The following is a 25,164-nucleotide window of genomic DNA, read 5'->3' on the forward strand; positions in this document are numbered from 1 at the left end:
GCCATAGCAAGACAGAGGTACAGTTCTTCTCTCAAACACCAGGGAAAGAGGTCTTGACTCACTGTGAACAGTCTCCAGCATTGTGAAGCAAACTAAGTAGCATCTTGGTGGAGTAAGTAAGCCTAGATTCAGTCTTGGATTTTTCTGTTGTTAACTGTGCATGCATGGACAAATCACGTAAACGCTACGAACTGCAGCTTCCTCACATGTTAAATCAACAAAAGAATCACAGAATCACAGCTAGTAGAGATCTTAGATGTTCCAGATCAATGGAAGTAAGTTGCAGAGTCACATTCAGACCCAGTTTTTCTATCTTCAAATTCATAATCGTTTCCACTGTTCCACCCTACATATATACCTCATAAGGTTGTTATAAGAATAATAATAATATGATAATAGCTTTTTGGAGCCAGAAGGGACCTCAAAGGTCATCAACTCCAACTTTTTCATTTAAGAAAAAAGTACTGTATAACAATAAAGCTCTATAGAAAAAATATTTTTTACTATTTTTTCTGAATTTCACTCTATTGACGAATTAGTCATCCTTGACACATTTTACATAAAATTGTTCTACCTAGCCGATGGGGTACCTCTACACTAAAAACTTGCATATGGAACCCAACTATCCTGCTTCTTCTCTTACTTACAATGAGACAAGTCATATTAATGAGGCAACTTCAGCTGATCATTTCAACATTCTCCCCCTCAAACTTTTCATCAAACTTTCTACTAGGTAGCAAAAGTAACTAATCTAAGTGTTACCTCTCTTCTATCTCCTGCCTACCTTCTGCTAGAGGTGCTAATGAGCAACAAAACAGCTCCTAGGCTGTCAGCAAAAGAGATACAAAAACAAATCTAGAGATGGAATTAATTAATAACTATAAAAACAGCCTCTGAAAAGTTAGAGATGCAGTGTAACTTTAAACTAAAAAAAGCTTTTCTAGACATAAGTTTTAAGCTAAAACTTCCATTTACACAGTACTTTTTAAGTTTACACGGCATTTTCCTCATAGCACCCCTAGGTGCTATTCCCATTTTCTTATTCCCATATTCTTATTCCCATTTTACAGGTAAAGAAACTGAAACTTAGAGAAATTAAGTGTCATGCTTCGGGTCACACAGTCATTAAGTACTAGAGTTGGACCCAAATCCAGATTTTCTCACTCTAAGGACTTCGACTCCAAGAGTCCAAGGCTCTTTCCCCTATACCACAATGCCTTTCTAAAGGCAAATGTTTGCAATTTGCCTAAGTCCTTTTAGAAAAACAGAAGCTGCCATAAAATTATTAGCCAATTTTCAATCAACTTTGTCAACTTCAAAAAAAATTATGAAACAACCTCCTATGTGAAGGACCACTGTGCAAAGTACTAAAAATTACTTGTCTTCAAAAGATCTGCAAAGTATTCAGAAAGGCAAGTTATTATTAACATAAAAAGATAAGTAGCAATTCACTTATTCATCTCAATGTCAGGGAACAGTAGCACAGACATTACAAACAGCTGATGATCCTCATTGGAATATGTGATTTATATTTTGCAAGAAGGTCATTTTATTCATTCGCACATTTTGGCAAATATTTTTGAGTATCCACCAGGTGCAAATCACTGTGCCAGGTGCTACTAAAGAGAATGGAGAAGGGTACAAAGATGAAGAATACATAATTACCAGGGATAAAATCCCATACAAAAATAATTGCAAATAATTGATCAGCTATGACTCCAATGAAGAATCATGCTGTCTACCTCCTAACAGAGAAGTGATTAACTCAAGATGCAAATAAGATATAATTGTTTTTTGTTTTTAAAAAAAATATGAGCAATGTGGGAAATTATTCTGTTTGAGCATATTTTACAAGGTATTTTTTAACTGAAGGGTAATAAGGAGATAGAATGCAAATACACCACACACACAGGCACGCACACACACACGCACACACTCACACACGCATGCATATACACACACCAGAAGGAATTACAGACAAACAGGAGAGCTTTGAAAGTGACATGGCAAATTTATTACATACTTTAAAAGAAAGGCAAGCTAATGGAGATGTGCCGTTTCATGTACAGTTCTCTCCTTCTGTTCCACAATGTATATATGGAAATGCTCATTTTATTTGGTGTTTAAGTAGAATAAAAATAAAATGAAATAAAAAGACAGCATGTGATGTTTCTTAAGACTGATATGTACAGAATGTGAATGAGTTTAGAGAAGGGCTTAGAACACTTCCAGTACATTATTCAAGGTGACGAGAGGAGAAGATTTGGGGTTTTTTCCCCCTAAGTACTAGCAAAAACAAAGGCTAGAGAGACAAAATGAACTTGCTGTATACAAGAAATAGTAATCCATTTTACCTAAACTCTAGAACATGTGTAGGGAAGCAATAGAAGATAAAGTTGTATAGATGGACTGACTAAGATTTATTTTAATGTTTAATTTGAGCAAATATAAAACTGAGCTTGCCCTCCCTAAGTACACACCATGTTTAATTTGTGTTAATGCCAAATCACCCAGAGTAATATGCAGAAGGAATACTATGCCATATTGGCTTGGCCTGAGGGAGGACAAGCCAATTCTATATTGTCAAGCAGGTAGTTGATTATAGTGCAATAGGATAGGTTCCTGCAAAAGGAAATAGAAACAGAATCACATAGGTCAAATATGTATCTCCCTAAGAAATGATTTTGTAATGGAAGGGAGGCAGAAAGGGATGTTTCTGCAAGAAGGTTGACCCAAGGTTAACTCTTTCATATAAATAGCCCCTAACAGCACTTTTACTGAATTGGACATCATTTTAACTACATCTGAAAGGCAGCATGGTACAGGAAAGAGAAAGACCACCAGTCTTGGAGGCACAATGACACATCTTAAATATACTGCCTGTGTTACTCTGGACAAATCATTTAGCCTCTCTGCATCTCAGAATGGTTAAGACTAACTTGCAGAATAAGTGGTGATCTGAAGTGGGACAAATAACTTCATGGTCAGAGAGGAACTACAGAGAGGAACTCGGAGGTCTGGACCAAGAGGGGAGAAAATTGCCCACATACTAAATCATGTGATGCTTTCTGGAGTATAAGTGAACAAAACATAGCAATACAGTAACTACATATATCTAATTCTGTTGGTTTAAAATATCTCCAGGAAAGGAGTTTGGCTATGTGAGGAAACAACTGAAGGATGCCTTCCACAATTTTGCCTTCAGCAGGTCTGGGAGTCTGTGCCTAATCCAGGAACTTCAAACATTCAACTTTAACATTCAACAAAGGCTCCAACATTTTAAGAAGGAGCATTGTTTAGGGCAGGGTAAGGCTACCTGGGGCAGCTAGGTGGTATGCCAGGCCAGACAGAGCGCCAGGCCTGAAGACAGGAAGACTCATCCTCCTGAGTTCAAGTCTGGCCTCAGACACTAGCTACACTGGGCAAGTCACTGTTTACTTCAGCTCCTCATCTGTAAAAAGAGCTAGAGAAGGAAATGACAAACCTTTGCCAAGAAAACCCCAAATGGGGAGTTGGACATGACTGAAACAACTCAACAAGGCAACAGAATTATAGAGATACTGGGAGAGGTAGATAAGTACAAGGTCTCATACCAAATCATAAGGATGCTTAGTGCCTGGGTGATGGTCTGTGTGCTGCCTACATTAAATAAGAGATTGCATCAACCTTGGTCCTTACACACCCTCAGTACCCCCAGTGCACTCTGCCCCTCTCACTGGAGGGCGGGAGGGCAAAGCAAAGAATTCTTGCAAAAGTCTCCATCTGCCACCTGGCTGCCCTCCTTTGGACTGATTTCCATTATGGTGCCCTCCCTGTGCAGGGTACCTCATTTGCCTCCCGCTTTTTAGTTTCCTTTTGTATGTTGCCTTCTTCCATTACATTGCAAATTCCTTGAGAGCAGGGACTTTTTGTATTTCTGTCCCCAGTGCTTAGCACATTGCTTGGAACATAGTAGGTGCTTAGTAAGTGTTTACTGACTGATTATATGACCTCTCAACATCCAACCTATCCTACACATCACCTCTTGTCTGATTAATCTTCCCAGTGCACAGTTCCAATAATGCCACTTCTTTGTAAACAAAATCAAACAACAACAAAAATAAAACAAAACCTTCTAATATCTCCCCATGATCCAGAAAAAATTCCAAACTCCTTAGCCTGGTTAAGTCATTTCGCGATCAAGTTCAATTCTACATTTCCACCTTAATTTCCCTCTACTATATGTTCCTATATGTAATCCATACTTCAGCCAAACTGGAGCTCATCACTGCCCAGAACAATCCACATTTTCTTTCCTCTCTGCTTTGGACCACACCTGTGTCTCCATTTGGGATGCTCTTCAGCTCATCCCCCTTAGCTGAAATGCTACCCATCACTCAAGGTCCAGCTCAAACATCTATGATTTCTTCCCTGATATCTCCAGCTCGAAGTTACCTCTTAAAGGCTACTTAGTTTATTGTCTGAAGAATCTCTGAATTCAGGGGTTTGCATACACCTTCCAGTGATGCTGGCTACAAATTCTTCTACATATTACTAAATGGCCTTACTGAGCTGAAGTGGTTGAAAATAATTTACACTTGGTGGCCAATTCTCAGAATGCCAACACATAATACTTATCATATTCTATCTTATAATATAGGTGTTTGTGTACACATCTTACTGCCCCTATTAGACTGTTTCTTGACTGGTTCATTCATTTCACATATCCCACATCAATTAACACAGTGCCCTCCTTTCATATAGGAGATATTCATGAAGTGTTTTTTAAAATAATATTCACTGAATGAATGAGTGAATGAATGAATGCCTTTGGTAAGGAATCATTTAGAGTCAAATAATTATAAATCAAGAACTAGTTTGCTGAACCCTTAACTGTGGATGATATTGCTTGGAGTCTAAAACAGTATTAGAGTAAACTCTCCCAGAAGTAGAGATGTGGTTTGGTGTAGTAGAGAGTGATCCTTGAAGACAAAAAGTTCTGGGTTCAAGTCCTGTCTCTGATATATAGTAACTGTGAGTCCCTAAGCAGGTACTTAACTACTCAGTGTTCTAGAAAACTCTTTAAGACTAGAAGTGACAAAGTACTGACCTGGTTTGATAGAGGGATTTTCCTTATCTGGGAGATTCCACTGTGAGTGAAATCTCAAGTCCAGTTCCTATTCCTATTCCAGAAGTATGGTAGTTAGTTGGCAGACTAGCCCAGGATTAAATATGATCAAGAGTTATTAATACTATTTCACCAACGTTGATATTATTGGCCATATAAAATTATACCCTAGTAAAAAGGTTGGGAGGTGGGGGGAGGTCAGGATTTTGTCATAGCAACTTCCACATTTATGTTGATGTAAACCTAGGGCAGAATAGGTTACTGAACTATAGGCTACTATTTTTGAAAAGTTCACTTATTAAGAGCAAGTCACTTACCTACTTCAGGCAAAATTGCAAATTGCAGATTTATTACTGGCTGAGAATTCATTATCGTTTAGATATCTGAAATGGGGAGGCAGCCTAATATTGTACCCCTCTCTCACTGATTCCTACCAAAACAATAGGTCTCTGATGAGAAGGCAACAATAGTCTATGTGACTAGATCTGGGATGTGGCTTTCTGTGGTTAACAGGGTTAGACTTCCCTGGAGGGCTTATAAGTCTTGTTTTGTTCTGCTCTGTTTTTAAAGGACAGCTGCCACCCCAAATCACTATTAATAAGGGAAATGCAAACCAAGACAATTCTGAGTTTTTTATCTCACACCCAGAAAATTGGAAAAGATGACAAAAGAATTAAGTGCTAGTGTCCTTTACTGCACAGCTGGAGAAAGTATGTAAAGGTTCACTAATACACAGTTAGCAGAACTAAAAATTGTTCCAACAGTTCTGGAAAGCAATTTGAAATTGTGCTTGAAAAAGTGACATATACATATAAATATATATATATAGACATGTACAACACACAGCTTTTGAGACAAAGGTCTCATTGTTAGGCATGTAACCCAAGGAGATCAAGAATAGAAAGAAAGGTACCCCATGTACCCAAATATCCACAGCCCACATTTTTAGTAGTAGCAAAGGAGTAGAAATAAATAAAAATAAAACAATACAGTAACACAATCATCAACTGGTGGTTAGCTAAACAAACTGCAATATGTGAATGTAATGGAATATCACTTTCCTGTTAGAATAATGAATATGAATAATTAGAGAAGCATGGAAAGACGCATATGATATGATGCAGAATGAAGCAAACAGCACCAGAAAACCAGGGTATAACATGACTACAAAAACGTGAACAAAAGTTACAAAAACAATACAAAACTGAACGTTGAGATAATTTTTTTAGGTTCCCGAGAGTTCACTGGCACTTGAAGTTCCATGTTAGAAGGCTTCTCTATAAAAACAGGCTCAGAGTTTCTATGCTACTTATTATCTGAATTTCCCAGACTCAAGAGAATTTAATTGCCTTGCCAAGAGTCACAAAACCAGACTTTGGCATAGGTGCAATGCAAAGGCCACCTCTGTATCCACGATACCAAGCTACCTACCTCTCAGTGCTATATCATCAAAATGATCCGACTTAGCGCTGGAGAAGAGAAAAGTAAACTGAAACTTCCCTCTCTTGTTTGATGAAGTGGGGAACCATGAGAATGGTGCACTACATATACTATCAGTTTTTGTGTTGCTTAGCTTGCCAATTTGCTTTCCACCCTCTTTCTATTTTTATCCTTTATTACAAATGATGACTTACTAGGCAGGAGAGGGGAGCAAAGGGGAGGAGAAGGAAGAAGAGAGAAAGGAGAGGAAAGGCAGGAGAAGGAGGGATGTTTTCAGAAATGCAGGAGTTTCAAAATAATAACTTTTTTCTTCTTCCTTTCTTACTCTTTCTTTTCCTCCTTGGTCCTCTCTCTTCTCCCTTCCCTTCCCTTCCCGTTCCAGCAAAGGAAAGTACCCCACAGCAGCCATCAGATCTGGTAAAGAACTTAAAGTAAAGATGGCCTGACTTTGCCTCACATCCTCAGGGGCACTATGGAGTCAGCAATAAGGAAGAATCATATAGGGCTTGCCCCTCTTTATTCTGGCTTTTCTCTCTTTCCTGGCAGGCAAAGCAAGAAGTAGTAGCTCATCTTGTCTTCTCTTCTTTAATGGTTATGTTAGAAGAAACTCCTCTATCTTTTCTGCTTGGTAAAGGAACACCTAGAAGAAAGTCTCTCTTCCTCATCCCTACTCTCTCTTTTTCCCTCACCGGATTGCTTCTTGTTAAGGAATACCTAAAAGCCTAGGACAACTTGTGATTTGTGATCTAACTCCATCCTATTTGCAAGAATGCTACTGTGTTTATACTTTAGGGTCACTGTTAACATCTATAAGGTGCTTTGCAAACCTTAAAATACCATATAAATTTTAGCTATTACCAGCATCATAAGAATTAAGAGTTACACGTTTCAGTTTCAATTTACAGAATTTCTATAAACTGTGAATACGTCTTCAGGTTCTATCATGCTTACACTATATCAGAACTTTAATGACGACTTCACTGATGCGGGGACACCCTCCAGTGGTTCAGATCACAAACCATCCATGCCTCCCTTTCCTCTGAGATTCTTGTTCATCCCTCTGAAATCTCCACAAAGCCCACTCAGGACTCTGGGGGCCTTCTAGGTTTCTTAACATTAAGTGAACAGTAAATGCAACACATAGGCTGCCTGTCTTTTAACCCCCACTATTATTCAAGACCAACTCACCATCTTTTCCAGTCTTACAACTCTTTGAATGAATTGTTTCCCTTTGCTTCTTATGGTCATTTTATCATTAGTAATACACTGCAACTTATTTATACCTATTACACATATCTTCATTACCCTTGGGGTCACCAAGGGTATTTTTCAGATATTATGATATTCCATGATTCAGAACTCTATAGGATCACAGGAAAAAGACTGGTTTTAAAAAGATGGGTTTTCTGTTTGGGGAAGTAGCTTGAAATCATTCAAAATGCTGCAAAATTTTCCAAATGCAATCCAGATTTATCATTTCTTTATCTTCAATTCAGGGCCCAGCTCACTGTCCATCTACAGTGTCTGCCCAAAATATACAATATATTGAAACTGGTAAATCAGTTTAATAAGCCCATCCAACCATACTATATAGTCTTCACCTACTTGAATTTTCCTAAATCAATGGTTAGGTCAAATTCTTTTTGATCTCATTCAAGAATCTGTAGTGGTCTTGGGCTTGATGTAATCAGTACAGCATCTTCTGTAAACAGGAACATCTGGAGGACCCCATCCATTTGAATTCTGCACTGAACATCCTTCAAATCATCATGAAACACCTTTGAAAGCATATATCTTTCTGTTGTATCACTTCCTTGATATCATTAATTATCATCAAAGTTGTCTCTATGATTAAATTTAACAGGAGAGACATCTTGTTGGAAGAGAGTTTGTAAGGATGAATTTTATTCTACTAGATCTAACACTTTTTGATAATCCATAAGCAATATACCAAGTAGTCTTTTATTTTCTGAATTTTCAGTTAACTGTGTGACTGTGAAGATGGAGTTGGTTGCAGAAAATAGTTTGTACAATTCTTCCTTTATCTTCTCATATTTTCATCATGGATGACCTTGATACAAGGATAGGTTATCTTCCTAAAGATTTTATAGAAATATGAAAATAGACATACAAGTTGGTTTTTATTTATGCCTTCTTGATTGCCTTTTTTTTTGGAGTGGGAGGCATAGTAATACCATACGTTTATGGGTTGAAATGGAAAGACTGCCCAAGTGTTGCATCCATGCTCATAAAAATAGATCATAAAAAGACCTCAAAATAAGTCTAAGGCACACTGAATCCTCTATGGAGGATCAATGGGAGAAACATGAACAAGAATCATTCAAGATGAGAAGGCATGAAGGGACTGCAATCTTCACTAATTCCCATATTATGGGATATCCAAAATAATGAATAAACAAATCCACTGAAGAACTAAAATACTGAATACTGCCCATCACTGTTTTCAAATATTTAATATATTCTCCTCTTTCAGATACCTTGGAAATAAGTCCCTTAATGCCTTCAAAACTGTGTTGCCTCCAGCAAGCATTCCCTCCAAGTATACTTGTCTGGTCCAGCTGTTTTTCTCCATCTTCATCTTTTTGGTTCCATTTCCATTTCCTCATATAGTACATCAGGGAATGAGATGTTAGAGTTCAAATGTGATGGTTCCACTGTCATCAACGAAAAAAAAGTTTGTTATAGAAATTCACAGAGATCTGTTCCATTTTTTCATCTGTTTGCTCTTCTCCTTCCAGTTTCATATGTCAATATTCTAGGAATGATAGGGCTTCATAAAGTCTCATGCCAAGCTTCTCTAAAAAAGTTTTTATTAGTAATTTTAAAAATTAATTTTAATTCTGAACTTGACAAATGCCAAATAGAATGCATATTGCACATACGTAGTAGAACAGAGGATTTTACATGAAACTGCAGGTCTCAATTATAACAGTATTCATGTCAAAATTTCGTGCAAACTTTTGTATTTTCAATGGATTCACATTCTATCATTAAATATCCATCTCCCACTCTATCAAAGTATCCTGTTTATTAAAGAGAATTTAGCCTACCATAAAGCCGTGTAATTTAAACAATTCTGAGTATTGCTGGCTGGGAATGAGAGTCAAATGCACACAAGAATCTGCTACTAGACCTATATGTAAGATTTTTCTGGTAAAAATTATGACTGCAATTTTTCGTAGTAATACTTCTAACATAGTATGTAACTAATATGGTTATAGAGAACTACTAAGGTACTTTTTATATAGTACAGTATTATAGTATAATAGTACTACTAATGTAATATGTAACTAATATAGATATATAATTACTATACATAAAGACTGACTACTTAAAAACTATTTTGATTCCTACTTATTTCAATAGGCCACTGAATGGTTAAATTCATTTATAACTAAATTCATACATATAGGGCAAGCTGAGAAATTCTGATAGCAGTTCTCTATATAAACATGGCCTAAATCTTCAAGAGGAGAAAGCTTCAAAAATACTACCAATGGTGGGCTCTCAAGGTGCCACTGGTACAAATAAATACATCAGAGGATGTGGGAAATATAGAAGTTAAAGCAAGATGAAAAACTCAGAAAACTTTGGTAGAGAGAGTCAGATTGTATATCAGTCTGGGGCAGGGGGGAAGAGGGCAAAGTTTAAGCAGTCATGAAATACTGTAAGTAGATCATTGAGCATACACAATAACAGGAATCCTGTCACTCACTATTAAATTTATAAATGTATATGACATTATAAATTTATAAACATACATGACATATTGACAAAAGAAACAGAATTGCACATTCCGAGAATAATATGTAAAAAAATGTTCTTTTGAAAACTTCTTGTTGGGTGTGTGTGTGTGTGCCTCTGAGTGTGTATGTGTGTATTTAAAGAGAAAGGTGGGAGGAGGAAAAATAGTATTCCATAATAGAACAACCTCAGAGGCAGGGCATGATACATTTTCATTAAAAAAACACACCACACACTCATCCATGATCTACGTAGACAGAGGATGAGAAACTGCAGAAAGCAAAGATCATCCAAGATTGACTTAAGAAACCTAACACATAGAAGTTAGTAGGTGGATTCATCCAAACCACACTATTTACATCTTCCAAACCCTATCATTTTATGCAATGGCTAAAATTTCACGCATGTCACAAGTTCTTCCCCACCACACACTGTGACTCCCTTCAAGGCTGTCACACTAGGGGAAAGAGGGAGGAAAGAGCTATTATTTTGATGTCTCACAGGAAAAAATAAAGCCCCACATTAACTTCAGAATTGGAATTTATTGGGCATCACTTTAAGGTAAAATGTTCTACGAGAAAGGAAGAGAAGGACTCCATAAGGCAATCTGTAACACCAAAGCAGAACAGGTCAGGCTTCATTTTTTCCTGTTCCCAAGATCAACTCAATAGGTTAAGTCAGTCAGCACTTTGCCTGGCTTAAGTGTTGAATGACTTATCAAAATGGTGAATAGGTTAAGTGTTTAAATTAACTTGTCTATTTAAAAGTTCCCTGAACAGCACCTTCAGTTCTTGAGAGAATGAACACTATGTAGATGAATAAATAGGAAAAAAAATCTCATCTTTCTCAAAGTCAACAGCATTAATGGTGTCAGCTTGCATTTGTAAAAAGGTGCCAGTGACGTGCATATGTGTCTAGTAGTCCCTGACAATAAACTATCTTTATGAGGCAAACGTCACTATGCAAATGAAGATCAACATAACAATGTTTCTAATTTATCCCAATAGTTAAAATAAGTTGCTTTTTTTCTTTGCATATAGCCGAATGGTTATTATTTACTCTGTTCTCTTTAGTTACTCCTTCAGTTATTGCCTATTAGCCATATTTGCAAGGCTGTCCCCAGTCATTTGTGCCTTTTTGGGGGGGAGACGGTGAGGCAATCAGGGTTAATTAGGGTGATTTACCCGGGGTCACAAAACTAGAAAGTGTCAATTGTCTGGTTTTGAACTTAGGTTCTCCTGACTCCAGGGCCAGCGTTCTATCCACTGCACCCTCATTTGCTCCTCTTCAGTAAGACAGAACTATAACCTTTTTTCCCCTGTTTAAAAACAGTCCTTTTGTAAGCACAAAAATGTATGAAATAGTCCTATCAGACTGTATTAGCCTAGTCTTAAACTGAATCTTATTGAAGTTGATTCAGTCAGACCTGATAGGGTGTGTGGCATCACAGGCCTAGTTCCCCCTGAGATTCCATTATTTTTTCCCCCACTAGCTTTCTGTCTCATTGGTACTGCCTTTGGGATTTGTTACTATCCATCTCTGTAGCATCCTGTGGTACCCTAGTCCTTGGATGACCTACAGAGGGAGAACAATACAGTTTCCTTTTCCTCAATGTCTGATAATGGCACACCAACCATTTCAATGGTTTAAAAAGGTATTTATTAACAACAAATCCACTGTGGAGCAAACTGTGAATGATGATGATGGTGTGTGGGCAACGGGAAGGACAGTGATATACAAAATCATTAAAAATGCAGTTTCCAAAAGTCCTGGGGAGATGTGCCACTCTCCTTAGTGCCCTCCTTTCTTTCCTCATTCTGGGCCTCAACACTTATTCAGTTACCCATGAATTGTCTAGTCAAAACTGTCACTCATGAAATCATTCTTTCCAAAGGATTTGTGAAGTGTTTACTGGTGCAATCGACACTGGGAATAGAACGAAATTATAACATTCCCTGTCCTCAAGAAGCTGATGTTCTGCGGGAAAGCAATGGCCTATGTAAAGAAAATTAAAATGTCAAGTAACTCATGGGAAAGGGAAGCTGGAAGATTGGCAAAGACTTCCTGTAGGAAGCAGCATTTGAGACAAGTTTGGAAGGAAACTAGGGGTTCCCTGAAGTAGAAGCAGTTGCTTTTGCATTACAGAAGGAATGCATTACAGATACTGCGTATGAATTTGACAATTAAGAGGTCACTGATGACCCTGGAGACAGCAGCTTCAATTGAATGGTGATGTGGAGGACTGAAGGATTACAAGGGACTGGAAAATGAGTGGGAAGTGAAACAGTGGAGGCAGCAAATACAGACTTTTTTTTCTAGGAGTTTGGCTGTGAAACAAAGAAGAGAGCTAGGAATATTACTTAACATGGTGGAATCGGGTGCAGGTTTTTTAAGGATAAGTGGTATCTAGGAACGGTTGTAAGCAGCAGGGAAAGAACCAGGGATATGGAAAAATTTAAAATTAGAAGAATAAGAGGATTATTGAAGGGAGAAGCTCCTAGTGGATGGATGGGAAGATTTCATATTTGTATCTATAGTGCCTATCACAGTTACCGGTACATAGGAGCAGCTTAATAAATGCGTGTAGATTGATTGGCGGATTGAATTCAGTTGGTCAATGAACATTTAAAGAACAGTTACTATTTGCCAGGCACTGTGTTAAGGGCTGGGCATCAAAGAAAGTGTAAAGCCAGACCTTGCTCTCAAGGAGCATACAGTCTAATGGGGCAGACAAATGAAAACAACTATACACAGGATAAAAAAATCAACAGAGGGAAAGTACTAGAATTAAGAGGGATTGGGAAAGGCTTCCTGTAGAAGGGATTTTAACTCATGACAGATGGCTTCAATTTGGCTTTTTTCCCCAGTAAATTATGAGACAAGGTCCTCTTCTTTGGGGAGGCGTGAGGGGTGACTTGAGGAGAAAAGAGGTGTGTAACAGATGCTATGTTGAGTGGGAGAGAGAGTCAGTCAAAAAAGAGTATGCAAGGGTGGGGAACCTACAGTCTCAAGGCCACATGTGGCCCTCTAGGACCTCAAGTGTCCTAATTCCAAACTGAAGTCAAAGGGTTGCACTTGAGGTCCTAGAGGACCCATGTGTCCTCAATGCCACAGGTTTCCCACCCCTGGAAACTCATGGGACTGGCATGCAACAATGAAGACCCAAATGAGACTGTTGCTGTGGCTGTTCAGTCATTCAGTCTGACTCTTCATGATCCCATTTGGGATTTTCTTGGCAAAGACACTGGAGTGGTTTGACATTTTTTTCTCTAGCTCACTTTACATATGAGGAAGCTGAGGCAAATAGGGTTAAGTGAGACCTGTCCAGGGTCATACAGCTAGTATGTGATTGGGGTCAGATTCCTGACTCCAGGTCTGGCACTCTATCCACCTCACCACCTATAATATGTATTTGTAATAGACTTAATGAGCATAGCATTAATTAAGAAATCTAAGAAAGAGTTTGAGTGACTTGCCTAGGGTCATATAGTTAGTAAGTATCTGAAACTGGATTTGTACTCAAGTCTTCTTGACTCCCAGCTTATCCTCCCAACTGTAACCCCACCAAACTCCCCGTGGGAAATTATCCTTCCCTGAGTCCCCAAACCACTTCCTTTGCAGTTTCAGCCTTGGATCATGTCTTTCTTCCTTGGAAATATATACAATTTGAACTCATGGGAAGCTTTTTGCATTCTTATTTTACCTCCTGTTCTAAGTGGTTCCCTGAATCAGATTCTGTAAGTGGGATCAGATCTTCATGAGAAGATGAGCTCTTCTGCCGAAATCATGCAGGCTAACAAATGCCTTCTAGTCCTCTCCCTTTGTTGCATTATCCTATAGCTATTCCTACCAGGGTCACTTGCTTTCCATCTCTGAATCTGTGCCTTCACTGACAATATTACTTAACGGAAGAAGCCCTGAACTCCAAAGTTACAAAATCAGGATGCAAGTTCTAGTACTAACACTAGTTCTGTGACTAGACAAGACACTTAGCCTCTCTAGGTTGCATTTTCCTCATCCAAAAGATGGAGAGAACAATACTTGCACTGATACCTCTTGGGACAATTGTGAAACACCACTTCATAATACATAAAGCATTACATGAAAAGGCCAAGGTCCCCCACAGCATCTGGGGCCATCTCCAGCCGTCCTGACTTAGGTCTTTCCACTGGAATCTGAAGGAGAAAGTGAGGCAGATGACCTTGCACAGCCCTGCCTCACTTATATCTAATTGACTTACAAGTTAAGACCACTCTCCTGATACCACTGGTCCTTCCGGAGAACAAAGGACAAACAATGATGACAGCAACATGAATAAACTGATAATGATAGACATGGTGATGGTGTTAAGCCTCATGGCAACCAAAAATTACAATTAAAACAGTAATGTGAATTTAAATAAATTAAATAATCCTCTTATTTTTTACCTATAATCTTCTCTGTTACAGTAAAGAATTATAACTGTACTGTAAGATGCTTGGGAAGAACAAGAATTATAGGCGTTAGAACTGGAAAGGGAGCTTCAAGACTTTTGTATCCCTAGTATCTAGAATTAGATGCCATAAACATGCTAAACAGATTCACTGATCAATTACACAAAACTTAGTCCTATTTAATTTTTATCATCTTTTGCTACAAGCATCCAATTCTGTCATTTTTCCCTCTGTGTATATTCCAAGTGAATTTCTTCTATATTAAAGTCACAATCTTCCCCTGATCTCTTAATTTTCCATTTTTACTATGGCTTGTTCCACTTCATTTGTATTCCACTAGCCCCTTCATGTAGACACATATTCATGCTTCTGCTAAGGTCGAATTCATCCATACTTGGACCATGTTTCTCTATTCATTGTATCCTACAATTACTTCCAATTGCTCTGCATATTAAGTCTATGATACTCAAAAAAGGTTACCAGATCACCAAGATTATTTCATTTTCTTGATTTAAAGGGGGAAAAATGATTTTCTACCTCTTCTCCTATATTTCTCCCAGTCAAATCTGTTCAATAATACCACTCCTATCTCCAAGTGTCTCAGGGTCTGAGTAAGTTTGCTTGAGACATCGGTCATACACAGACAAGTGTATGAAAGAACTTAGCTATTTGCAAGGCATTTTTTTTTTTTGAGTACTGGGAAAATGTTGTTTGATGTTAATTCTTTATTGGGGTGTTTGTAGCATGTCTGTACAGCTGTAAGAGTATGTGATGACCTCAATATATTTATTTGCATTGATGATGTGTGTATAAGATGAATAGCTCCTTGAGAGCAGGGGCATTCCCATTCAACTTGCTTTGTATGGTACTCAACTATGTTCATAAAAGCATTTTATAAATATCTAATGATAGAATGAACTTTCTTTGAGTTTGTTTTTAACTTTGAGCTTGAAAAATAAAAAGATAAAAGAGTTTAGGCATCAACTCTTCTCCAAGAACTTAAAAACTGGGTAAATAACTTTTAGTAATTATCTAATATTATTTATTAGTCACTTCTAAATTACCGTGACAAGAGTTTGCTCAAAATATATAATAACACTGAGCTAGCTCAGGATAGTGTATAGTCATGGCAAGGAAAGGTGTTTTTAATATTTCACCAAATTCCTCTTAGTTTATGTTGTTCATCTAACCTCCATTCTAAGTTATCTAATTTTTAAAATATTTTTTAAGTAATCAGGGTTAAGTGACTTATCCAGGGTCACACATCTAGTAAGTGTCTGAGGTCAAATTTAAACACAGGTCCTCCTGACTCCAGGGTTAGTGCTCTATCCACTACACCATCTAGCTGCCTCTCTAAAATACTTTCTAAGCAAGTTTCACAGGGATAACTAACCTGGGGTCTATGAAGGTGTATTTTGAGAACTTAGTTTCAAATAATTGGTTTCCTTTATAATCCTATATATCTTATTTTATGCATTTAACAACATTTTATTCTGAGGAGCCCAGACTGCTAAAGGAGTCCAGGACACCAAAAAGGGTTAAGAATCCCTCCTCTAGACAAATGTGGGTTACAGCTTTGAAAATACAAAGCATTTAACTTCTCAAGCATTCACATTTATTTTGTTGCTGCTTTTGTTTTGTTTTTTCCCCGGATCTGTGATTTCATTGGTGTAGGAAATTTCTTCCTTCCAGTGAGGAATTTCCCTTTACCTATGCAAAGCTAAGCATTCTCTGTAACTTATGGTGCTTTTTTTCAGAATTACCTGATTATTAATACAATTACTACAAAACACACACATACTCAAAAAAATGCACACTTTTTAGAAGTCTCTTCTTAAGAAGGCTCATCTGAGATCACAGGGGTGTCTAGTTTAAGGGTAAAGAGTTCCAGAGGCATTCTAGGGAAAACATTCCCATAGACCTTTTCCCTGAGAAGTCAATGGAAATGCTTCCCAGGGTGCCTTTGCACACATAGTCCATGTTAACAAAGTATTAAGATTTTCATGATCTACCTATAAAACTAAAGTTTTCCATTTCCTCATTAAAATGTTTTCTCTTAGTCTAAGTACATGGTACCTTACCTTGTTTACCCCTCCAAAAGAAAAGGCCTAAAGGGAGTTTTATTGTGTTTCCTATCTGCCTTCCAAATAGGAAAATAAATTCATAGCTCTATGACTTCATTCATGAAATTTTCATTACACTAATAATGCAACAACCTGTTAATGAGACATTAAAGAGATCCTTTCCCATGTTACTGATAACACACTCGGGATGTTAACAATGAAAGGATCATTTAGAAAGCCAATTTCCTTTTCGTGGAGCATGCTATGTGTTTACTTTAATTCACATCCTGTGTGACCCTATGGGAAAATTTTTAACTAATACTGGGGAAAATCCCATAGGGTTACACAGGATGTGAACTGGGCCTGTTCTTTACTACCTTCAGTTGGAACAGTAAAATTAGGTAAATCAGTTTCACTTTCTGTTTGTCATAAATTCCATTTTCCGGTTCCCAAAGTTTAGCTTAATATTGTTTCTGAGTTTCTAAAACCAAAGGAGAAATTTTAAGTAAATCTTCAAACATCCTGCTCTTCTTAAATGAATGATTCCTGGGCATGAATTGTAAAATACTTTTTTTTTTATAGCAGAGGCAGAACCTGGTGTACCAGTTACTTAGGGGCCACACAGGAATATAATGAAGGCATTACTCCATACCTGTTCTACTACACGGTTCAGCTGGTGTTTTCTATTTCCTGTGGAGAACACACATCATACCACTTCCCCTATAGAAAAAAAAAAAGGCAGCCTAACTTAATTGCTGATGGAAATACTGTCATACTTTCCACTAGCCAAGCTTGAAACCATTACTGATCTAGCTTTCATTAATTTTTCCACAACAATTTGCAGAAATGTCAGGAAACAGCTGCCCCAGAGCTGATTAATTGTCCTTATGACTAGGACTTCACCAGAGTACCCTTTTTTCCCTTTTTAAAAATCAAATTTGGGGTTGCTTTGACAGCAAAGTCTGTTAAACTGAGGAGATACTCAGATCTAAAGTTCTGATGCAAAATCTGCATACATTTTCTGAGGAGAAGGAAAACTGGTTAAGTTTTGGAATAAACTGTTTCAAGGAAAAGACTCCTACACACTGCTCAGCTGTATCTTTTTCGGACAAAAGTCAATGAAGTACATGCCTTGCAGTCAAGCTGCATTTGCCAGTCAATCCAAAATTTAAAACTTCCTCCATAAATAGATGTAAGGCTCTGCTGCTTTAAAAAAAAAATCCTTGCTATCATCTTTTTTGTTTTAGCTGTTCCATGTGTCTCACTGCAGTGTGCAAGTCTGTAAAAAATAAATGTGACTATACACCTCATAATGCTGAGTGCAGTCACTGAGACTCTGTGACACTTTGGTCTAAGTCAGAATCGAGACATCTGGGGAAGGCTGCTTACAGCAATCTTAACTTCTCAGCTGGCGTTTAAATATGCAGATTTTTTTATCTAGTTGGTAAAAATGGATCAAGAGAAAAAATACAAACATTTCTCAGAAAACGGATTTTTTTTTTTAAGCTAACTAATGTTTTTGAGGAAAAACACTTTTAACACAAGTTTGGTTCAAGGCTTCTCTTCATCTGTAACCATCTTTGGTTATACACCATAATCCGGGGATGTGTGGGAGAGTTTTCACCGGCTCTCATTGTTAAATTTTCAGCGTGAACATTTACGCCTTAGCAATCTGCAAACTTTGCAAATCAAGGACAGGTTTGTGGATTGCTTAAATTTAAGAAAGTGATAGAGAAAAATGTGAATAATGTGGATTAAACTTTGAAGGGTGTCATTTTCAGAGAGTCAGTTGTTAAACATTTACCAGCATTCCCTTGGGCTAGTCTATCCTAATGTAAGGTTTAAAGCCTTACTCTCTTTTTGGTCCCAAGCTACTTCATGTCCTTATCTTCTCCTTCTCCATCTCCTTTCCCACCCCCTCTTCCTTCTCCTTCTCTTTATTCATAATACCAGTGCATATAAAAGCAAGGAAATAAAGTGTAACACATTTTAAAAAATAATTAAAAAGCACCATCCTGAAGCAACCTTTAGAAAGGTTGCATGTGAAACTATCCTAAATTGAACCTGCAGTGAGCCAGGGAGCCTTCTGCTCCATTCTTGAAATGTTGATTTTAACCTTCAGAATTGACATAACATCAAGTGTCTAGTGTGATACTAGATACCCAAAACAAACACATAGGACTCTCAAGTTACTATCTTAACTCCTCTGAGTTACTTATAAGATTAATCAAGACTGAGAAGGGGGGCATACCCATGTGAAATGAATCCCATCATCTGTATGGCTGAAAATGTGAAAGAACCAAAATCTGCTTCTTGGTAACTTCTGTTCCCTGAATCACGCAATCTCAACATTGGTAGTGGACCTCAGCAACTCTTCCAACCATTAAATAAAGAGGAATTCCCTCTATAACATTCTTGACTAGCAGTTATCCAAGCTTATTTAGATAACAACTCTAGTGATGAGAAGCTCATTCCAATAACCAATGGAAAAGGGGCCTAGGCTTGGAAGAGGATTGTGCTTCAGCCAGCTTGAACCAAACTCTCAAGAGATCATGTTCAATTTTTCAGTGTGAGCATTTACACCTTGACAATGCTTGATTTAGTGTTATGCTAATAGTCTGGATTTTAAAAAGTGATGGAGAAAATGATAATAATGCAGAATTAACTTTAAAAGGAGTTCTGAGAGCACTGCACTCCACCCCAACCCCAGCATCCACTCCTCAGCCCATTGTTAAACATTCATCAGCACAACCCTAGCTTAGAGTCACTTAACTCTGGACAGTCAGTCCAAGGCTGATTTGCTGCATTATTCTAAGAAAATCCCAATATCTCTCCCTCTTACTCCCTTTCTCTGAAAAATGGGAATGATACATATACTACCTACCTCACTAGAATACAGTAAGTAAAATTCTTTGTAAATCTGAAAGTGTTATGTAAACCAGAGGCTGCCTTTGAGGTATTTCATTCTTCTTCTAAACAGCTGTTAGAAAGTCTTTCTTTGTACACATTCAGAATCCTTTGATTTTCTATTTCCTCTAGATGTTCCTAGTTTGTTCTTCATATAACTACCGCTCGTATACTTAAAGATCAGAAATTCATACATCCTTTCAATTTTGTGAATCAGTGTAATTCTAAGTGTCTATCTCACACTGGCAAGAAGACAAAAGAGGAAAATGACAAATGTTGAATGGTGGGAAAACAGGCATACTTGTGCATAGTTAGTGGAGCTGTGAATTGACCCACCCAATCAGGAAAGCAATTTGGAACTTTTCTCTCCAAAATACTAAACCATGCATACTCTTTGATACAACTATATCATTGCTAGGCCTATACTCCAAAGAGATCAAGGAAAGAGGAATAATCCTACATATAAAAAATATTTAAAGTAGCTCTTTTAGAAGTAGCCAAAAACTAAGAGGATGCCTACATAATAGAGAAAGGTTAAATAAGCTGGAATAGGAGTCTAATGGAATTCTATTGTGCCATAAGAAATAACAAAGTAGACAGTTTCAGAGAAAACTGGGAAGAATTTTATGAACTGATACTGAGTGAAGTGAGCAGAACTAAGAGAACAATTTACAGAATGACAACAACGTAGAGAAAAACAACTTTGAAAGACTTTAGAATTTTGATTCACTGAATAGTCATTGTCAGCGCAGCAGCAGCCCTTATTTTTCCATAGTGGTCAGCTACGACCTCCAACTCCCTAGCAACTATATCGAAGGGACCCGCAGTTGGCACTGATCTTAGCACCACTTACTCCTGTGTGGGAGTCTTCCAACATGGGAAAGTGGAGATCATTGCTAATGACCAAGGAAACAGGACCACCTCCAGTTACACAGCCTTCACCCATATAGAACATTTAATCGGTGATACTGCAAAGAATCAAGTTGCAATGAATCCCACCAACACAGTTTTTGATGCCAAAAGTCTGATTGGTTGCAGATTTGATGATGCAGGTGTACAGTCAGACATGAAAAACACTGGCCTTTTATGGTGGTAAATGATGCAGGCAGGCCTAAGGTCCAAGTGGACTACAAAGGGGAGACCAAAAGTTTCTATCCAGAAGAAGTATGGTCCTGACCAAGATGAAAGAGATTGCTGAAGTTTACCTTGGGAAGACTGTCACAAATGCTACAGTCACAGTACCAGCCTATTTCAACAATTCCCAGCATCAGGCCACTAAAGATCCTGGAACCATCACTGGTCTCAATGTGCTCTGAATCATCAATGAGCCAACTGCTGCTGCTATTACTTATGGCTTGGACCAAAAGGTTGGTGCCAAGAGAAATGTGCTCATCTTTGACCTTGGAGGTGGCACTTTTGATGTCTCCATTCTTACCATTGAAGATGGCATCTTTGAGGTCAAGTCCACAGCTGGGGACACCCACTTGGGTGGGGAGGACTTTGACAACCAAATGCTCAATCATTTCAGTGCCAAGTTCAAGTGAAAGCACAAGAAGGACATCAGTGAGAACAAGAGGACTGTTTGCCATCTTCACACCGCTTGTGAATGTGCAAAACACACACTCTCTTCTAGCACCCAGGCCAATATTGAGATTGACTCCCTCTATGAAGGTATCAACTTCTATACATCAATCACCTGAGCCCATTTCGAAGAGCTAAATGCTGATCTCTTCCATGGCACACTGGACCCTGTGGCAAAGGCCTTAAGAGATGCCAAGCTAGATAAATCACAGATTCATGAAATCATCCTAGTGGGTAGTTTCACTCAAATTCCCAAAATCCAGAAGCTTCTACAAGACTTCTTCAATGGCAAGGAGCTCATCCAGAGTTTCAGTCTTGATGAGGCTGTTACTTATGGTGCAGCTGTCCAGGCTGCCATTTTGTCTGAAAATAAATCTGAGAACATGCAGGACTTGTTGCCTTTGGATGTCACTCCTCTTTCCCTTAGAATTAAAACTGCTGGTGGAGTTATGACTGCTCTGATCAAAGGTCATAGCACCATCCCCACCAAGCAGACACAGCTCTTTACCACCTATTCTGACAACCAGCCTGGTGTGCTTATTCAGATTTATGAAGGTGAGAGAGCAATGACAAAGGATAACAACATGCTTGGCAAATCTGAGCTCACAGGAATCCCCCCAGCACCCAGAGGTGCTCCTCAGATTGAAGTAACATTGACATTGAAGCCAATGGCATTCTCAATGTTTCTGCTGTGGATGAGAGCACAGGCAAGGAGAACAAGAGCACCCTCACCAATGAGAAAAGACGTCTGAGCAAGGAAGACATTGGGCGAATGGTCTAGGAGGCTGAGAATGAGAAGCAGAGAGACAAGGTGTCTTCCAAGAAATCTCTTGAATCTTATGCTTTCAACATGAAGGCTACCATGGAGGATGAAAAACTGCAAGGCAAAATTGGTGATAAAGACAAACAGAAGATCTTTGACAAATGTAATGAAATAATCAACTGGCTGGATAAGAACCAGACTGCTGAGAAGGAAGAATCTGAGCATCGGCAGAAAGAATGGCAGAAGATCTGCAACTCCATCATTACTAAGCTGTCCCAGAGTGCAGGGGGCATGCCAGGAGGCATGGGAACCCAGGTGGGTTCCCAGGTGGTGGAACAGCCCCATCTGGAGGTGCTTCTTCTGGACCCACCATTGAAGAGGTGGACTAAATGACAGAAGAGGGAGCATTCCACACAGTTTTCCGAAAATTGAAGGACTCAAAATTTGTAGCCAAGGCAATAGCCATTTAAAAGTAACATTTAAGCTACTGTGTAAATCTGAATTCTGAATACTTGAATGTGTGCAGAGGGAGAGAAGTGAACAACATTGCACTTTATCAGTACTGTAAACAAGTGGAAATGCAATTCTTGTCCTGGAGAATAAAAACTATTTAAAATGGGCACCATAAAAAAAAAGAAAAAAAGAACATTCATTAATTGTTTGGGGTCAACTTAGCATTTCTCTCTAGTATCAGTAAGTTAATCATATTTTAAAAAATCTTTATTAAGTGACACTGTATGCCAGGTACTGGAGATACAAAGAATGGCAGTCTCTGTTCTCAAGGAGCTCACAGTCTCCTGGGGAAGGCAATAGGAAAACAAATATGTACAAACAAGCTATAAACAAGATAAACTGGAGATAATCAAGAGATGGCTCTAATATTAAGGGGGCTCTAGAAAGGTTTCCTATAGAAAGTTGGATTTTAGCTCAGAATCAAAGGAAGCCAACGAGGAAGAAATGAGGATGGAAAGAATTCCAGGCTTTAAAGGGCTTTGAATGCCAAAGGGTTTGATCTTGGAGGTGACAGGGAGTCATTGGAGTTTATTGAGGGGTGTTGTGGACATGGTCCAGAGATCAGTTGAATGGAGGATGGACTGAAGTGCAAAGATTGCCACACTGTCCTGTGACAGAGACACAAACCAAAAGGCTATTGCAATGGTCCAAGAGTGAGATGATGAGAGCATGCACCAGGGTGTGTTCTGTCTTGAATTATATTAATGAATATATTGAATTCATATTGAAATATGATAGAACTACATGTTATTATATATAAAATAATAATGCATTAATGAATGTAATATAATTAATATACTGAGATAGATTAACATTTGTCACTGATTTGATAGCAAATATGCTTATCAAATGTGCAGATGATACAAAGTTATGAGCAGTAGTTAACAAGCTGAATGACAATCAGAATCCAAAAATATTTCAACCAACTAGAACAACTGAAACAAATAAGATTCCATTTAGTAAAGATAAATCTAAAGTGTTCCTTTGTTTTGAACCAAAAAAATATCAATTTCATCACAAGCTGAAAAAGACATGACCAAATATCAGTTCATCTGAAAAAAAAATTCAGGTGTCATATAATGTGATGTTATTCTCTTATTCTGCCCCGTGGTACTGGGGAGGTAATGGTCCACCATGTTCTGTGCTGGTCCTATCATGTCTGGAGTATTGTGTTAAATTCTAGGTGCCACATTTTAGGAAGGATCCAGCAAAGGGTGAGCACTTCAGGATTTAAAAGACCTTTAGAACATGCTATATGAAGATCAGTTAATGTTGGGGATGTTTTGCAAGGAAAAGAGAAGATTTAGGGGCAGTATGAAAACTGTCAAACTATTTGGAGGGATGTCACATGGAAGAGGGTGTAGATTTGTTCAGCTTGCCCTTAGAGATCAATAGGTGTAAACTGCAAGAGAAATATCTAGTCTGAATCTAAGGAAAACTACCTTTTCAAAAGGGGAATGGGTTGTCTCTGATAGCAGCAGGTTCTCTTTCAATAATTCACAACAATGGTTGTTTGATTACTTATATTGGAGCAGAGATCTTATACAAACACTAGTTGCATTAGATAGCTTCTGAAGTCCCTTCCAACTCTGACTTTGTGATCCTGGGACAGTATCTATTTATTCCAAGTCATTCATTTTACTTTTCCATGCTGTTCCACAATTACCAGCAGAAGTTTTGTTAGTTGCCATATAACGACTTGCAACCTCCCACTCACCCTCTCACCCCCACACCCAGACACTTTAGTTTTGTAATTAATACATTTATTAGATAGTATAATGTATTAAAGCTCTCGGATTCACTGTTTAAACCTTCCATTCTTCTCTTGTAAGCTCTCTCTGAATGGGAAACATGTTTAATCTAAACCATGGGTGGGGAACCTGTAGCCTTAATGCCACATGTGACCCTCTAGATCCTTGGGTGCAACCTTTTGACTGAGTCTAAGTTTTACATAACAAATCCTTTTATTAAGGGGATTTGCTCTGTGAAGTTTAGATTCAGTCAAAGAGCCACACTTGAGGGCCTGGAGGGTCACATATGGCCTCAAGACCACGGGTTTCCACACACATACCCCACACTGATAAACTCTGTCTTTTCCCCATTGTCTACCTAAATGCAGTGCTCTGGACATATTGTTGTGTTCATCCTTCATTTTTGAAGACCATGACATCAGAGAAATGATGACATGACTTGCACTTGACTTTGTTTTGAGTGAGGGAGGGCTGTGCAGGTCACCAGGTTCACTTTCTCCTCCTGAGCCATGTGGGACCAGTGACCAGATATTCATCAGGATGACTGGAGATGACCCAGGATGCAGTGGAGACCTAGGTCTTTCTAGGCTAAGGCCTTTTCAGGTACTCACTGAAAGGGAGGTAAGGTCCATTCAACGAATAGGCCTCTTTAAGAAGTAGTCAAGGAATTGCCCCTTTAATGAGCAAAAGAAAAAAAATAACTAAATCAAGCTAAGAGAGAAAGAGAAACTGCTACTATTGATAATCACTCTAAGTCAGCCATTAAGTGGAGCTTGGGCAGACACCTGTTGTTGTCCAATCTATGGGCTTCAGCGTGCACTGGGTTTAAGATTTGGGGAAT

At 38.3% G+C, this 25,164-nt stretch overlaps 1 protein-coding gene and 1 pseudogene across 8 annotated transcripts in view; one reads left to right on the forward strand and one right to left on the reverse strand.

The window, feature by feature from the left end:
• The window catches only part of HIVEP2 (HIVEP zinc finger 2), a 275,611-nt gene that overhangs the window by 70,751 nt on the left and 179,696 nt on the right, over positions 1 to 25,164 (reverse strand). For 5 of the 8 annotated variants that reach the window (XM_072643485.1, XM_072643484.1, XM_072643482.1 and 2 more), the window contains exon 3: positions 9,046 to 9,222. The exons of 1 other annotated variant lie outside the window; for it this stretch is intronic. The gene's annotated coding sequence lies outside the window, so the exon portion shown is untranslated. Of the gene's footprint in view, positions 1 to 9,045; positions 9,223 to 17,460; positions 17,529 to 25,164 lie in introns of all 8 variants that reach the window. 2 more of the 8 variants (XM_072643480.1, XM_072643486.1) reach the window with 2 other exon arrangements.
• On the forward strand, positions 165 to 23,352 carry LOC140522947 (heat shock cognate 71 kDa protein-like; annotated as a pseudogene).

This window comes from Notamacropus eugenii, chromosome 2 (genome assembly GCF_028372415.1).
Source record: "Notamacropus eugenii isolate mMacEug1 chromosome 2, mMacEug1.pri_v2, whole genome shotgun sequence".
Lineage (NCBI taxonomy): Eukaryota > Metazoa > Chordata > Mammalia > Diprotodontia > Macropodidae > Notamacropus > Notamacropus eugenii.